The sequence below is a fragment of the Crocodylus porosus genome, unplaced genomic scaffold (assembly GCF_001723895.1).
Source record: "Crocodylus porosus isolate Cpor-Errol unplaced genomic scaffold, CroPor_comp1, whole genome shotgun sequence".
Classification (NCBI taxonomy): Eukaryota; Metazoa; Chordata; order Crocodylia; family Crocodylidae; genus Crocodylus; species Crocodylus porosus.
In genome coordinates, this window is record NW_017728909.1 from 11506620 (window position 1) to 11524018 (window position 17399).

Sequence of the window (17399 nt, forward strand, 5' to 3'; positions counted from 1 at the left end):
CAGTTGGCGACCCATTTGACTGTGTGGGTGTCTACACCACAGCCCCCCAGTTTCTTAATGAGAACGGGGTGGGAGACAGTGTCAAAAGCCTTCCGGAAGTCCAGGAAGACTATATCCACTGCTACCCCTGCATCTAATACTGCTACCCCTGCATCTAATATGTCAGGCATATTCCCATGTCAGGCAGGGGAATTGGAATGGCACTCAGGGAAGGGATGGGTTTTAATTTGTGGCACACTTGCCAAAAAAGTTGCTTCTCCCCGCCCCATTGCATTAGGGTATTTAGTTAGGGTCCATGAGACAGGAGCATTTACATAATCTCATCTTCCAGCGCTACTTTTCTATGATGCTATGATTCTGTATAAAAAATTATCAGCAAGTCTCCAGGAATGGGCCTGCCTTAAAAGGCCCCTTGGGAGTTAGGTACCTAAATATCTTTAGGAATTTGGGCTGTAAGACCTACATCCCTTCAACAGAAAACACAGGTGCATAAAACAGGACTGAAAACATGCCAGATGCTGCAGAGCTTGGATATCCTGTATCACGGTAGCAGAGAGAGGATGCTAAAGGAAACAATATATATGCAGCACCTTTGAGACTGATCTGTCTCTTGCCCCCTATCCCTTACAGCCGCCTGCATTCAGAGGCCTAGGAGGCTTCACCCATGTCATTTTTAATGCCTACTGATAGACCTATCTGGCAGACATCGGGCAGCAGAGTCCAGCTGACCCAAACCCCCCTGCCTAGTGGTGATCTAATCCAGAGGGTATCCACACTTCCCTGTTTGACCTGAAAGTTTTCCAGGCACCTGTAGCTCTGCCTTGCGGGCGTGCCCAGAACCACCCCTGTCTAAAAAGCTTTGTACCTTAGTCTCACCCTTTGGGGATCTAGAAATCGGCTGAAGCAGTGCCAGATTTGGTAGGCGTGCTCAGAGCGCATACTGATAACCTGCAGACAAGGTTTTTTGGGTGAATCTGATATCTTTTATTAGACCAATTTAAGTAGTTGAAAAAAGTGTCTTAGCAAGCTTTTGGATTTAAAAACCCAAAGACCCTTGTCTGCCTATGTCCTGAGACCAATGCAGTTCCTTGATTTCAGCACAAAACACATCACCGATCCATTCGCATCAGGAAAAGACAGTAGCTGTCGTGTCCACTCGTCATGTAATAGCCTAGTGATTAGAGCACTCACCTGGAAACTGGGTGCTAGGCCCTGTCTTCCAACCTACATCTTCCAGGAGACTGCCCAGCTATAGAGCAGGATGAGTATGGCATCTTCTACTCCTTCAGCTGAAGCTGAGCCAAGTGCAGCAGAAAATGCTGGGTTCATTGGGTGAGAAGGAGAATAAGTACAAAGGAACTTGTAGCCTAGAAATTAGTGGATCCAGCTGGGAGGAGAGAGTCCTGGACTCTGGCCCTTGCTTTCTGCTTTCTCCAATGACTGATGTAAAATGTATTAATGGTCCCACGAGTGGTGCTTTGCAATGAAACAAGTCAGACCACAGCAGCACTGCCAGTCTACTGTAACAAGTCTCTGATCAAATTTGAAAAGAAGGTGAAAGACTTTCTAGAAGGGATCTCAGTGAAAAAGAACGTCTTAATTTAAAGCTGGCTGTGTTAAAGCCGCGTGCTTGTATAAAGTGTGCAGGGTGCAGGTAGGTTAAAATGCAGAGTGCTGGACATGCAGGAGAAGCAATCGAATCAAGTCCGCAAAGTCTTTTGTAGACATCTGGGAACCAGACGTAGCACTTCTTCCACCCAGTTCTGATAATGCAGCTTATGCCAGGTGACCATAGTCATTTTTGCCACAGCAGACATAGGCCAATGTCATGTCCAATGACTTCTCTCCTGCCCTGAAAAATAAATTTGAGGATGGTCTTGAGTGCAGGGCAGAGTCTCGAGAAAATAGAGGCAGGAATACTGACTTTTTCTGACTAGTGGCTGGAAACCTTTCCCCTGAATGTATCTTAAAATTCACTTGTGAGATAATGACGTGGCAATGGAAACCCATTTCATTCTCTTCAGTGTTTGCCTTTGTTTTTCAGCCTAGATAGGGAAGAAACGTTGTGGTCTCCATTTGCTCTTGTCATTGGTGGTGCACATGCAGCCCTGCACACCCCAGTGAGCACCAGTCACGGAACAGGAACTCCCCCACACCACAGCCCTGGTTGGGGATCAGCTGCTGGGGGACCCCACCTGTCAGCGATCTGGTGCCCCCCCAGACTCGGGAGGTACCATGGCTCTTGTATTTATCTAGAACAGGTTTACATCTTCTCAAAATATCACTTTCCATCATTTTATTGTTGAGGTGCCCAGATCCCTTGAGGCCTCATCCCCAGTAAACTAAAACTGGTGGACTGATGCTTTTGATCTAGTGGGACGGGATATCGTTTGCTTAAAACAGTACTGTCCAACTGGAGACCCACAAGCCACGTTTGGCCTAGTAGTGATTAAATGTGGCCCGCAGAACTGGTCGGTGCAGCTACGAGCACGGCTCTGGAACCTGGCGGGGGGAACACTGCCACCATTTTCTCCCCCAACCCTTGCCTGCTGCCAAATTCAGTGTCTCCAGTCACCTCCCCTCCAGAAGCAGGGAGGGAGCAAGAGTGGTAGTGTTCACCACCCGGGTTCCTGGAGAAATAGTCTGTGGATGAAAAGAACAGCTTTGCATCACACGCGTTGTTTTTTGCCGCCTTGAAATGCCATCTGATATGCCACGGTGAACTTCTAGCCCTATGGAAGTCAATGGCAAGGCTCCTGTTGACTTTCTGGGGGTCAGGATTTGACTGAAGACTTCTATGTGTTTGTTTTGGGTGCTTAGCAAGTCTAACTCAACATCCCTTGTGTACGTGTTTCCCCCTGGCGCTTAGTGGGTGCTCGACTTTTTTGTTCAAGGGCTGAACTGAAAATTCTAGGGGAAAAAAAATTGGTTTGGGTCAAATGGAAAGAACAGATTTTTTTCAAATGCTGGTTAAAGAAAAAAGATGGTTTTGAGCCTACCTGAAGCACTGTGACCTGAGACATGATATCTCATTTCATTTTCAGGTTTTTTAAACCCTTAATTCTTTTTCTTTTTTAAAACCTGGGTTAATTTTCTAACGACAGTTTCCCTTTTGAAGCACAAACTTCAAAACATTGATTAAAAATGTCAGAATCAACCATTTCTGCATTTCAAAGAAGACGGTGCTGTTTCAAACCAATGTGGTTTCAAAATGCTTTGACATTCTATTAGACTGAAACAAGTCATTGGATTCAATCTGATTGTTCAAGTATTTTGAGTATCTCCATATTTGCAATGAATTTACTACTTGTTAAACCCATTTTTCTCAGCTCTTGTTCTGACTTCATTATTGCTACCAATTAAAAAGAGATGCTCCTTGTTCTCACTCCTTCTTGGAGAGCTTCCAATCATAGCCTGGAAAAGGATCATTACAAAAGCATGTGCTGGCAGAAATGGTGGTGGCTGGGATTTTGTAAGTGCATGTATGTAATAAGCCCTAATTTTACATTTGGCATCTGGATGTCCTGATTGTAAGGGCATTAGAAATGCCCATGCAATATCGATCTTAAGGATACCTGTCTGCAGCAGGGTTTCAAGAAGTGGGTTTTCATTTGTGTGGCAATGCACATTTATTGTGTATCCTGTGGCCTTGGAATTTATCTTCACTGTCACGGGGTTTATAGACCTGTCTGGATATCTTTTTCTCTGTTACATCTTAAGCTCTGGAAGCCCATAGTGCTTTGGTCAGGGGCAGTGTATTCAGAGACCCCATGCATACTGAAAGCTTTTACATCGCTGCCTCAAGTCACCCAACCTACTGCATCACTGCCAAAACTCACAGCTACTTTTCTTCTGGCTTGTGCAAGAAGGACTTTGCCAATCCCAGGAACCTGATACCACAAAATACTTGATTGGAGTTGCATAGAGATGTGTTGGAGGAAATGAATAGATGTCATGCTGGCTCTTTTAAAAATCACTGTTGTGTTACTTTGAATTGCCACTCCTGGAGAAGGACCATCGCCGGGGAGAATCCACTCCCTCTCCCTGCAAGACAAGAGGAATTTGGGTTTTTAAAGGGCCAGAATGTTATTTTCCACCTACTTTTTCTCCAGGGAAATGTTCCTTTCAGTGACCAAAAACCAACTTTAAAAGCTGCTGAAAATAACTTGTTGAGGAAGGGTTCTCATATATTTCCAGTTATGCAGCTAGAAAGAATGGTGCTTCTCTGTACAAACAAATACAAAGTTTGCCGTTGCCCTTCAGGCCCCACTTATTATACCAAAGAGAGACGGTCTAAAATGCAGAGAGCAGAAGGCACGACTTTTACTGCTCAGACTCTGGGAGCCTTCCTGCCTCATGACACTGATTAATTTGACTTCTTAGGGCTAGATCTATGTATTAACTGGCATTGCAGTGGCATTGGAGGCCCTCATTTCTCCCTGCTTCCAGTTTGAATGATATACTTGTATTGTAACCGCCACCTATGTAGGTGATTGATTATATATTGGATAAACACTTCTCTGCGGTTGGACTGGTAGGATGTAGGGTGAATGCGATCCTCTAATTCACCACCAAAAGGATCTCTAAACGTCCTCTCCTAAATCAAAGACTTCAATCCAGGTGAAGGTGGGGGTTGGGAGGGGAGAGCTGGAGAAACAGAGTAAGACAATAAAAAAATCAATAGTGCTTCCCTATAAAATAAATTGAGATTTGCGGAATTCACTTCCACTTGACGTCAGAGATGCCCATTCGGCAAATTCATTTAAGACCAAATGAAAACTTATCTTGCAGGTCTGGTTGGCCAGACTCTCCCGCAGCTCACGCAGGGACCTCTGGTCATTATCGTATGTAAAATACTTTGAAGTACTGTATTTGCTGAGAGCAGCATCACAAGCATTTCAATTGTATTCTCGTTCTGAGCATTATACATTATTGCTCTGTGGTTTTGTTTATAGATGTCTACTGGTGGTGCTATCAGCTAGTGAAACAGGCCTCCTGCTCCCAGCTCACCTTCCAATTGCTTTTCTTCATGCCCAAGCTCTATTTCTGGGCAAGACTCTGCTCTTTATGCCCCTATAGAAATGGGCAAAGACCACCTTGTTGCTCCAAGGAGCAATCCCAGGAATTTGCATTTAGGAGCAGTGTCCCGACCTCCCTTCTCAGAGTGCAGCATGGTTGCTGCAGGATGGGCCCCCATCCTGGTTGTACCCTTTCTACCATTATCCAAGAGCACTTCAGAGAGCCCCAGCACATACCTACGCATATATGTGTAGGTATGTGTGCATGTATGTGGTGGAAGTGGGAAGTGAGTCTCTTATATGGTTGTGAATATGAATGGGCACTGGCCAGAATCTAACCCTGTTAAAACAAATGGGCCACAGTGACCCTGTATACCTGTGACCCAGCCTCAATACTTCATTTTTCTTCCAAAGCAAAATCAGAAAGGGCTTGGTTCATATGCAAATAAATACTGTGGTTCAGCGTCTTCATTTCTCTGTGCCTTGTCTATGGACTTGCATGAGGGCAAAGAGGGTAAAAAAGGTTACCAGGTCAGGACAGCCACATTTGCTTTTTCCAGGACCTCAATGAAATAGTTTTATTAAAAAAAAATCTATCTGCATTTTGATTGATTCATTGGGTGACCCCAGTCAAGTCACTGAGGCCAAAATGTTCATACTTAAGTAACTGAATCTAAATCCAAGTTTAGTCATGTCAGTGGGATTTTTGGAGGTTTAGAGGACCTAGAATTTCATCCAAGTCCACAATAATATTCCCACTGCCTCCAGCGTTCATAGGATCGCCTAGTATACTTTGATTATTAACAGAACAGGACATCAGTGGAGGAGTATTGATGCTAGCTGTGTGGGTAAATTGAAGAAAAAGATGCTCGTGCATTATGCGCACACAGTTGTATAATATGCTTAAAAATCATTCTCCAATAAAATGCAATTTAGTAATTTGTCAGTTAGGCATAATATCAGTAATCCCCAACTTCACAGAGGCCGTGGGAGAGGAATAAGCAGCTATTGCTTGTACAGTACTTTGGAGAGGTCATGTCCCGCAGTAACGCTATCTGTTATGCTTACAATATCTAGGCTAGTTTTCTTTTTATAAACCACTACCCCTGGCTGTGATCAGACGGGATTCTCTGTCATGGCTTCCCAAACTGATCTTGCTCACTTTTTAAGGGAAAGCATATCTTTCCACCAACCTACGCTGCCACGCACAGTGGGAAACTGAAAAGCATGTTGTGTCCTTCACACGTCTCACACCGTCGTTCTCAACTGGCATGAAAACTACACGTCCTGGACTTGATAACTGGTCAAATTTCACAAAGGCACTTGGGCCCATGTCTCTGCTGCCTCCCTGCTGAGCCTGGGACTACCGCCCCTGCGAACGGCAGGTGCAAGGCCCCTGAAGCTGTCCATGCTGCCCAATTGCCTGGCTTGGAGTAGAAAGGAGTGGGCGGAGCACATACAAGTGGGTGGGGCTTGTTTTATGGTGGAAGTCCTAGGCTCCGCGTGGACTCGGGCAGCTAAAATGGGATTTCGGAAGAATTGCAGCATGAGTCCAAGACAGCATATCACAGAAGACTCCCTAGCTCCCTTCAACACCTGACACCCCCAGACACCTACCTCTTTGCCAGGAAAACCTACCAAGGAGACTAACATTCAGGCGCTGCTGCCATCTTGGCTGAGCTGAAGGTTTAGGCACCTTAGATCATGCCTAAGGCTCTTTGGGGTTCACCATCTAGGCATCCCAGTGCCTACATCTCTGGAGTGGCCTACTCCAGAAGTGTGTCCGGAGCATGCCTGACAGCTGAGCTTGATCCTATCAGTTATCATGCCCACTTCAGTGAAAAAATATGGCAGGGGAAAGGAGGTGGTGGTGGTTTCTGCCTTTCACATAACAGACTAGTGGCTATGGCACTCATTCAGGAACTGGGACACCTGGGCTTTAGAAGCATCTCTGCATGAGAAAGTTCAAAGCTGCGTTCCTCTGTCTACTAGTTTCATTTCACTCTTCCGGGAGGGGTGGAAGAAGGAAGCACAGCAAGGTTTTTCTCTACACCAAATGGGCAGAGGACTTGCAAGCACCAAATTTCCCCAGCTATGCACATAAATGGGAGATATATAAGGTCCCATTATCCCTGCAGAGCAGCCCTACCCTGTATCTATACATCTCACTGGGTACGTCTAAACAAGACATTTCCTCCAAAGCTGACTTAATTAACTCCACACTAAAGTCACAATGTGTACACGTATGGCCCTATTAGGCTGCAGTAAACTAATAAACTCCTGCGGTGGAGTTATTTTGTGCGCTGCAATGCATGTGTAGATGTTGACAGGGCGGGCTGGGGCATGAGGGTACTTCAGTGCCGGGGCTGCTTGCTGGCTAGCCTCAGACTGAAGCACTCTTATGCTCCAGCGAGCCCCTTCACAGCACATTGAGCCAAGTCGGAGCAGCCCCAGGCTGGCAGGCTGACCCCTCAGGGTCCCCAGCCATGAATACTCTGACCTGGCTCAACATGCTGCCATCCCAGGTGCACATTCAAACAGCATGCCTGGGAGCAATAAACTCCAGCATGGACTGCACTGGAGTTTATTGCTTTGAATTAATTGCACGTGTAGATGCAGCCACTGGGGCAATGAACTTTGTGAATATTGATTGGATGGAAAATGGCAGCTGGTTGGCTTACTGATCAAAGACGTGTCCTCCCCCTATCCCTTCAGTCTGCTTCAGGAAGCAGAAGAGACCTAAAGTTAGCGCATCCAGGATTAGGGCAAAAAAGTGAGGCTGCCACTACCACATGTGCAGTATGATCCTTCTTTTCTGAGATCCTATGGAAGCTGTATAGGGCCACGCTTCTGAAGGCTTTTGGGGCTAGGAGAAAATGAATGGTCTGTTGCTGCCCTCCCCTTTCCCAGATGCCAGTTGTTTCAGACATCCTCCTTCCTGGTCTGTGCAACCATGGGAGCAGCTGACACATGGTTCTTGATGTGCTAAAACCACAGAAGTCCTTAAAGCAAATGACCAAGCCACTGAGTACATGATGCTCACTGTAGAAATGTCAGGTGTTCGGTGACCACATGTGGACTGTGGATGTCAAGGTTATTCAGACTGCAAGAAAACAAAAGAACCATAGGGACAGCTTAGGGGCAAATAACCACTTAAGGGGTAGATAAAATATCTACCATGTCTGCAAGAGAGTTAATTTTGGCTTTTATGGCTTAGTCATTTCGTTGCTGAGAGCAGAATCTCGATTTGACCTCCTCAAATTGAATGTTCACTTTAGCCTAGATTTGCTGAGCTATTTGTTAATGCTCACATACAGGGCCGTTTTCTCCAGGGTTTTAAGGAAAAAACTCATTTCAATGTAAAATTCACAGGATCAAATTGAAATTTATTTTGAGAAGAGTTAACATTACTGATTTTCAGGCTCAGACAATCACTTCAATGTCAGATTGTAATTACACATTTTTGTGCATCAGCTGCATGCATAGGGTGGGAAAAAATGGAAGATAATATGGTTCCTTTCAACTACAGAAAGGACCCCTGTGCTGCCTTTCCAAGGAAATCCTTGACACTGAAAGGAAAAAGAGAGAGATTTTAATCAAGCAGTCATCAGAAACAAAAACATTCATTGTTTTAAATTGTTCTTACCCAAAATTTTGTTTCCTTTTCTGCTATCCTCTTACTGGCATCTTTAGAGAGTTTTCTTCTACAGCAGCCACACCGAAACTTTATTTCTACTAAAATAGCAGCATTAAAAGATATTGCAGTGCTGACCTTAATGTTTTACAACATCCAGCCAAAACACCTAGGCCTCTGAACTATGGATAACTGTATAATAAAGACAATGTAAAGAAAAATTACAAGGGAGTGAAAGTCAAGAAGTATAAAATAGTTCTGTGATTTTTGTTCGCCCTGTTATGTCCAAATTCTGATATGCACCTAGAAACAAAAACTCCCCATCTCAATTTCTCCATCATTTCAGAAGAAAGCAAGGGTTCAGAATCTGAACTAACGCCCAGATCTGAGTTTCATGACTGCTCCTTGCTGTTATTCACAGTACGGCAGAATCTAGGATCGCAAGGTAGCAAGCACTGAATCGGTGCCCGCTGTACAGTGAGATTTCCACTGGTGGACTTATCGCAGTTGGTTTCATGGTGCAAATCCCCAGTGTAATCACACTGTACTGGAGCAAACCAGGGGCTTGCACTCATGCAGTTTACCTCAGTAACTTATCTGCGTAAGTCGACCAGTAGAGCACATCTGAACTGCTCTACTGCAGTTGTGTACTAGTAAAGCTAGGGTGGAGCAAAACCTGCTGCATAGACAGGGCCTAAAAGTCAGTCCCTTACCTTTGTGGTACATAATGACCTTCATATTGTTACTCCAGTTGTGCTGACAGCCCTCAACCAAAGCAGAACCCTAACAGACATGACACTGCCCAAACATCCAATACCTGCCCCAGGGAGCTTACAGTCTCATTACATACGGAATAAAGACATAAATGCAGGATATAATTGCTCATAGTGAAGTGCATGAAGAGGAGGAAGAAAAGGTGTGTAGCTGTACTATGGAAACATCAGTACGTTGATCTGGTATCTGCATAAAAGACCAAGCACTTAGTACTGAACTTGTCTCGCAGCAATGGAATGAAATCTTGGATCTCAATATTGGGCAGCTCCAAATACCATTGCCTTCTGGCAAAGGATCAAGGTTTCAAAGCCATGTCTGAACTTTGTAGCCTGTGCCCATCTCTGTCATGAATTACTGTCCCCAATTCTGAAGCTGGAAAGGAGGAAGTCATTGTGGAGCAGTGATAGCTTTGAGCTGAAATCATCACAGCCAGTTTGGCTTAGCTAAATAATTTTCTTGTGCCAGCACAATACCCAGGTACAATTAATCTAATCTTATCTCTGCTAGGGATCTATGGCGTCTCCACTGTTGGAGTCCCGGGGCAGTGATTTAGTCAGGTCTCCTTAATGCATATTTCTCACAGCTGCACTTACTTGAATCAAGTTGGGAGCTGGGTTCTCCATTATGGGCACCTTGCATGGTCATTTTTTACAGAGCAAAATGAGTTCAAGTGCATGAACATTGTTACTGAATCAGACTGGTAGTGCTTTGTGTGCAGGGGGCAATTGTGTAAAAGACTATGCCAAGTGAGGGGAAATGCAGAACCAGAAATCCTCATCTTAATGGTATTTCATTAAGCATTTCACTAGTTTAAATTGATGTGCATGTTAAAGCTACAGAACACTCAGCCAAGAGAACAGTGCTTCGATACATCACTTACAGGAAAGGGAGAGTATAGCTAATATCAAGAATAGTCCTGGAAACTAATGAACAATTTATTTTTGGTCAGGAAATACCAGATATAGTTGGGAGGATACAGACTTTCTCACTGTACTACGTATTTTTGATGTTACCAGTCCAGAAGGGTTTGTCGAATAATATCATTTCCCTAGCCCTGGACGTTGGCAGAGCTAACCTTGAACTCATCTCTGCCTTCAGAATCTTTTCGCGTTGTTAGGTCTCTCGTGTAAATGGAGGACTTGTAAAACCAGAGGCCAGGAGAGCAAGGGAAAGTGCTAGGTCACAGAGAAGTAGGGCTCCATAGTTCAAGTCACTGCCTGAGATATCACAGTGGGTGCGTCTACACAAGATGATAAATGCACAGTAGCCTAATTCTAATGCACATTAGCTCATCGTGGCAAAAGCTGTGCTAATGTGCTAACGGGCAGTATAATTAGTCTACTGCGCATTAGCATCACTAAAAAGGCAAGCCCTGGCACTACTGCACAGTAGCACCATTTACTATGCATTGAGTTAGTACTTGCTATTACAGTCACTAAACTTAATGCACAGTGACTGTGACGCATTAATGCATGTGTAGACGCACCCGGCGATGGGTATATTAAAAACACAGAGGTAATTATATAGGTCCAGACCTTAGTTGTATTTAGGCAGCTAACTTCTAAGGTGTTTAGGCTTTTAACTCCAAGGACCATAGAGACTTTTAAAGAATTACTATTTCAAGAAACGCAAATATCAGTGACATTTACCATAAACATAGCACAGCATAAAATAGGGTCACATTGATATTCAGATTAACTCTTGTGATTCCCAACATGAGAACTGTGGCAGACGAGCATTTGGAAGCACGAGGCTGTTCACTAGAGCTGCTGAATCTCGGGAACACATGTCGTGCAAGGTTGGATGTGACTGCTCTTTACTATGCATCATGATGGCATTAATGCAGCAGACAGATGGGTCAACAACAGTTAATTCTTTCTGCACACAAATTAAATCTTAAGAGCTATCCTTTTTGTCCAGCAGGAGGGCATTGGCATCGTTAGATGAATACATTCAAACCCTTTAGCTTTTGAATCAAATAAAGAAGCAGGCCTGATTCCTTTGGAAGGCTTTCCATTATCTTAGTGGGCTTAGCATCAGGCTCATAATTGCTAAGCCACCCAAGCCTGGTCCGACTTCCTTGGAAGTCAGTGGAAAGATTCACAGACTGGGCTTCCTATCTCCCTCCATGAAGGCTGCACAGTATGGTAATAATCCTCCCTGTGGTTTCTCTTTGATACAGTACGTGTAGCGAACACACTTTAATTCACAAGGAAAAACAAGAATATTATTTCTTTACATCAGAAAATAAAGCCACCGTTCGCAGCCGTGAAGCTCAGATGTCTTGAGCAATGTGTGTAGCTTAGGGGGTTTTTTTGACAGTGCAATATTGTATATAATAACAATTACCAATGACCTCTATTAGGTTGTCCAGTCTCATTAAAGCCAGTGCATTTGGTACCTGCCACTGCCAATTTGCCTCAACAGAGGTTTTATTCAGTGGGATATGATAGAGCTGTAAAGCAATCTTTTTTCATTTAAATAGTTTAATTGAGGAATGCTATCAGATGTTTCAAAATTTAATGTATACAACAATTTGCTTCCCCTATCTCTTTTCAGAGTTTAGTTTAGAGAAAATGACATCTGATTCTTATAGAAAGAAAGCAATTACATTTTGGAGCCTGCATGCCCGTATTGCATATGTTTTTAAACATAAAAAGAAATTCTTAATATGTAATTGTCAGGTAATAAAAAGGAAAATATTTTACTTTGCATTTATGAAGTAATTTTTCAAAAGCACAAGGGAATTGCATGTTAACGTTTTTCGTTTATTACCACTCTCCTAATGGTGCATTCTTTCTACAAGTTTAGATTTAAAAAAGATAGAGCTGATGCTCCTGTATTAGTATGATAATACCCTATAAAGTAATTAGGGCAGGGGAAACCACAGAGGTTCTGAGGCATTGATATGCCAGCCCAGGCTGTAGACCATAATCCAAAAGCCACTGGGGATCTCCACTGCCTTCAATGTCCCCAGGTCAGAACTTGTCAGAAACTTCAGCCCCATCTCCTCCATCTATATCTTTCATCCCCTTCTCTCTGGGTGCATCTACATGTGCTTCTTTTAAGCAGACTTGCCATTTTTAAGGTACATTAAGGGTGTGTGTCTACATGTGTGTGCCCTTAATGCACCTTAAAAAATGGCAATTTAAGGCTATGTGAGCCTAAATTTGATACCTGCATAAAGCAGATATCAAATTTAGGCACGCATAGCTAAGTTGCATTAGTTCACATGTAGATGCGCTAATGCACATTAACATGGTGTATTAATAAACTATAAAGCAGATATCAAATTTAGGCATGCATAGCTAAGTTGCATTAGTTCACATGTAGATATGCTAATGCACATTAATACGGTGTGTGTCGATGCATACACACCATGTTAATATGCATTAGCACAGCTGCATGTGCACTGTGACTTAGCTACTCATGCTTAAATTTAATGAGACTTAATGCACAGCAGCACATCCATGTGTAAACGTGTGCCTAAACTGCTGTAATGAGCCTTAAGCACAGTTTAGGCAAGCGTAAATACACATGTAGATATGCCCCCTGACTCATAGCCCTGCTCATTGCAAGTTTTGCCACTGTGTGCCCAGGGTGTAGGACTGTGCCCCCGTTCCTCACTTAACCTAAACAGAAGCAGCAGGCTTCATTCAGCTCTTCATTGCTCTAGTTTTATGTCACTCTACCAAGATCAGAATTTGAATAATGAAGTGGTGAGCCAGCCCTGCTGGAGCGTGTTTGTTTGCATTTACTCTATGGGGCAGTTATCCTGCAAAGGATGATATGCTGTGACTTTGCTCCACAATAAAAAAGTTTTCGGCATGTGCTCCTTTAAGGTAAGTTCTTCCTTGCATCCGTATCTTTCATAAAATGGACCTTTATTTCTTTGAAGTGCAGATAGCCCACCTGGAATCAAAATCTGTACAGCTGAATCTCTAAAATAAATAAGGGTCTTATCGCACAGCAAAGATTTTGCCATTTAAATACTACCAGGTATTTACTTTAAACTATAGAAGCTCACCTTATTGAATAAGACAAAATTCTTTGTAGCAGAAACAGGAAGCAAAACTAGGCGAAAATTTTTCAGAGGGTGGTAAATCAGCCAAGATGCATAATTTTGGAGGCACCAAAACTATACATACAACATGGTCAAATTCATTGAGCAGTCACAGCTGGGAAAAGGGAAAACAGATATTTAAAATGTCATAACATTTCATTTGCACATTTGCCAGATGAACTGCTTTGGTTTCAGGACATTTTGTTTTGCATTTTTGTTCTGAAGCAGCATTTTTTGCATTGAATGTAGCCCTTTTTTTAAATGAGGGGTTAAAAAGCAAAATGTTGTGGGCTGACCCCAAACAGGTTTGTTTTGTTGTTGTTGTTATGCTAAGAAAACTGCAAAATTTCCCCTGCTGAATTTTTTCAAAAATTTTCAGTGCAGGGCCAAACTGGAAAATCCATCATTCCCATAGCTGTTCTGGTCCCCAGTTCTCTGATCCAGCTTATGATTGTGCGTGAATGACTTCCTCTCTTTTATGTTGTCTCTTTGATCAGGATTCTGAGTTCTTCAAAGTAAGGACTGTCTTTCTGCTGTGGACAAGACCTAATGTGTCAGTCTGGGTTGGGACCCATCAGTGCTACCCATCCTTCCTAAAGCAAGGAAACTCAGAAACTTTCAGTGACTTTTGAAAAGGGAAAAGTTTTTCAGCACTGGTTTGGACTAACAGGTCATGACCACACACATTTCCCTGTGGTCTCTGTTAATGTCCCCCACATAGCTTCCCCTTCTGCCAGCATTGCCTAAAGGCCAGGAGGAGCATCCCGCAAATCTTGCAGGTGTACATCCACAGTCACCTGGGTGAGTTCTGCCCCTCTTCCCCAAATCCAAGTTTCCAAAAATCATGGTTGCCTGGATTCTAGCTATTCTGAGAGTTTGAACCGAAGGTAAGAGCTTCATAGCCTTCCTGCAGCCTCTCTGCATATGGTACATATTGCCTTCAGTGAACAGCTCCAACTTTGCCCCCAAAGATTTTTGCCTACTGCTTTATAATGCTGGACATCAGACAGCTGCTGGAGAAGGTGTCAACTTGAGTAGACCCAGAACCAGCAGCATTCAGTGGGTACAGTGGCTGCTGGCTAGACTTGCTGGTACCTTCTGGCTCGGTGTCAGTGGCTGCAAGATTAATGCCACATGAATGCAGCTCTTGTTCCCAGTTGGGATTTCCTCTGACCTATTGTTGATGCTTTGTTGGCAGCAAGAGCAACTAGCTTTCAGCTTGCTGTTGGAGGTCAAGGTAAAGTGATTTCAATTAGAAGAGGATCACACAGGGCTCAATCCAACACAGGCAGGTTGTGCAACACGGGCAGCATTAGAAGACGGGCCATTTATTCATTTCTTTGCCGCACAGTTTGGGATTTGCAGAGACCTTTTTCTTTGTCGTCCTTCCATTTCACTTTTACTGATAGACATGGATGCTGAAGGGAAAACGTGGCTCCTTCATTTAACTCTGCAGTTGTTTGCAGTGCTCCATTCTTCCCCAAAATTAGGCATGCAAACACATAGCAGAGAGAAATCAAAGATGTGCAAGGAAGAAGCAACCATCCAGTCCTTCTGACAGGCAGTGCAGGATTGCTCCCTATGGAGAGGACCGGCATTAGACTCATGAGGCCTTAATTGGAAGTGAAGGTGCGGACCCCTCCATCCCCCCACCAACGCACTGCATGACTTGCCCTGCCGCTGTGTAGATATGATCTAATTTCTAACGAAGACCACTATGGCCTGGAGCCTTGAGGAGTTTTCATGGTTGCTCAGTCCTTAAACTGGCTCAACTTGTGCACAGAATATCTACAAGTGTGTTGCCCAGTCCACTTGCAAGTGTCCCAGAACATGCCAGTGGTCACTGGGCTCTCAGGAAGACTCTTCCACAAGAGTCATGGAGTAGCCTCTACATGCCACTACCTTCAGGGGCAGCAAGTGTGCCTCATCCTCGTGTGCACAGCACAAAAGAGAATGGGGAGGAAGACTCAATGCACCATGCCTCCTCTTACTACAAGCTCTTTCAAGGAACAGTCCGGACCTAAAAAAGGTGCAGTTGGCTTCATCTACCAAGTATCAAATCAACCTGTCAGGACCTTACTCAAGTCAATGTCCATTGATACTTGATGGGTTTTGCCTGATGAAAAAGCGAGCAAACCCCAGGATTTGGCCAACTGCTGGTTTTGTTGACTTTTGTTTGTTTGACCAGGAGTACTTGTTCTGTACTATGTGAAGCTGAGACACGGTGGGCTCTCAGGGGCAGCGGGAGGAGGAGGTTGGAAGCTGGGAGAGCTGTTTCTACTATAGAATAGCCACCCCCAGCCATTCAAAAGCCAGAATTAAGACCTCAAAAAATCAGTACGTTTTAAAAATAATTTAAGGGAAGGGGCTTCTTTTAAGCGGCTTTTCAGTTTTGGTGTCATTGGAGATGCTCACAGCACATTTCCCTTCTTATCCCTATTGCCCTGAGGGCTGGCAACTTACTTTAAAAATAGATGAAAGCTGAAAGTCTGTTGTAATCACGTGACTCCAGAGGCTGGGGCTTGAAGGAAAAACCATTCACCATCAAATTGCACTCTGACACTGGCTTCTCTTCTTTAATTATTTTTGGGGGGAGAGAGGTTGACCCTTTATGTTCTCCTTTCTACTTTAAATAGTTTGGGCCAAATTCTGGGAACTTCATTCAAGTGAAATGTTGTCTCAACTTAGACACAGTGAAGAAACTTCAGTGAGAGCTTGGTTCCGTAGGAAGCGAGGAAAGGCCTTAGGATTTGGCCCTTAACCCTTGTACCTTTTCTGTCAGGCCTCAAAAGTAGTCACATCAGCATATTTTCAGAGTTGGGCTGTGTGAGCAGGAGGATGTAGACATGGTTTACTGTGGTGGCATCCCACAGTATGCCATGTATGAGATGCCTCCAGGGTCTAGATAGGGATAGGCAAAATATGACCCGTGGGCCGAATCCAGCCCACCAGGCACTTTCATCCAGCCTGCAGCACCGATCAACTAATTGTACCCCGCCCAGCCCTTTCACCCATGAGGGTGGAAACGAGGCGCCCAGATATACATACCTTGCCAATATACCCTACATGTGTGTGCCCTTAATGCACCTTAAAAAATGGCAATTTAAGGCTATGTGAGCCTAAATTTGATACCTGCATAAAGCAGATATCAAATTTAGGCACGCATAGCTAAGTTGCATTAGTTCACATGTAAATGTGCTAATGCACATTAATATGGTGTGTTAATAAACCATAAGGCAGGTATCAAATCACGCTCGTGGGTGGAAGGGCCCAGTCCAACCAGCACGCAGCTTCTGGGTGGAGTACTGCTGCCACTGCTGCAGCTGCCAAGGGGCCTGCTCGGCTTCCCCGACATCCCGCTTGCTCTGGGCAGCAGTTGGGGAAGCATCGAAGGCAGGAGTGGAGCTGCAGCTGGGTGGGAGCATGGAGGGGTTGGGGCTGGTAGCAGAGTGGAGACTGCTGGGTGGGCAGCATGTGGGTGTGAGGGGAAGTTGGAGGGTGGGTGTGGGGACTCCATCACATGCCCCATGATGCAGAAGCAATAGCAATAGGTGGTAGTGCTTGGGGTGCTGGTGCCCCATGCAGGCTCTGGTACCTGGTGGCACACGGCATCGGCCAGCACTACAAATCACGGGAAGGAGCGAAGCTCCCGCCAGGCCATCTCTAGTGTCAAAGCTCCCCACCACACATGCACAGTCCCTGCACTCACGCCCCACTGGTGATAGGATCCATGCACTGAGCCAGCTGCCTTCCCTGGGCCTTGCCACACAGGTCCTGGGACTCTGCTGCAAGTAGAGGGGAGCCCTGGCCCCTGCTTCCTTGCAAAGTCCCGGGACCTGTGCAGCAGGGAGCAGAAAAGGCAGCTGGCTCCAGTGCATGGAGCTTTCTTCAGATGGCACATGAGTGAGGG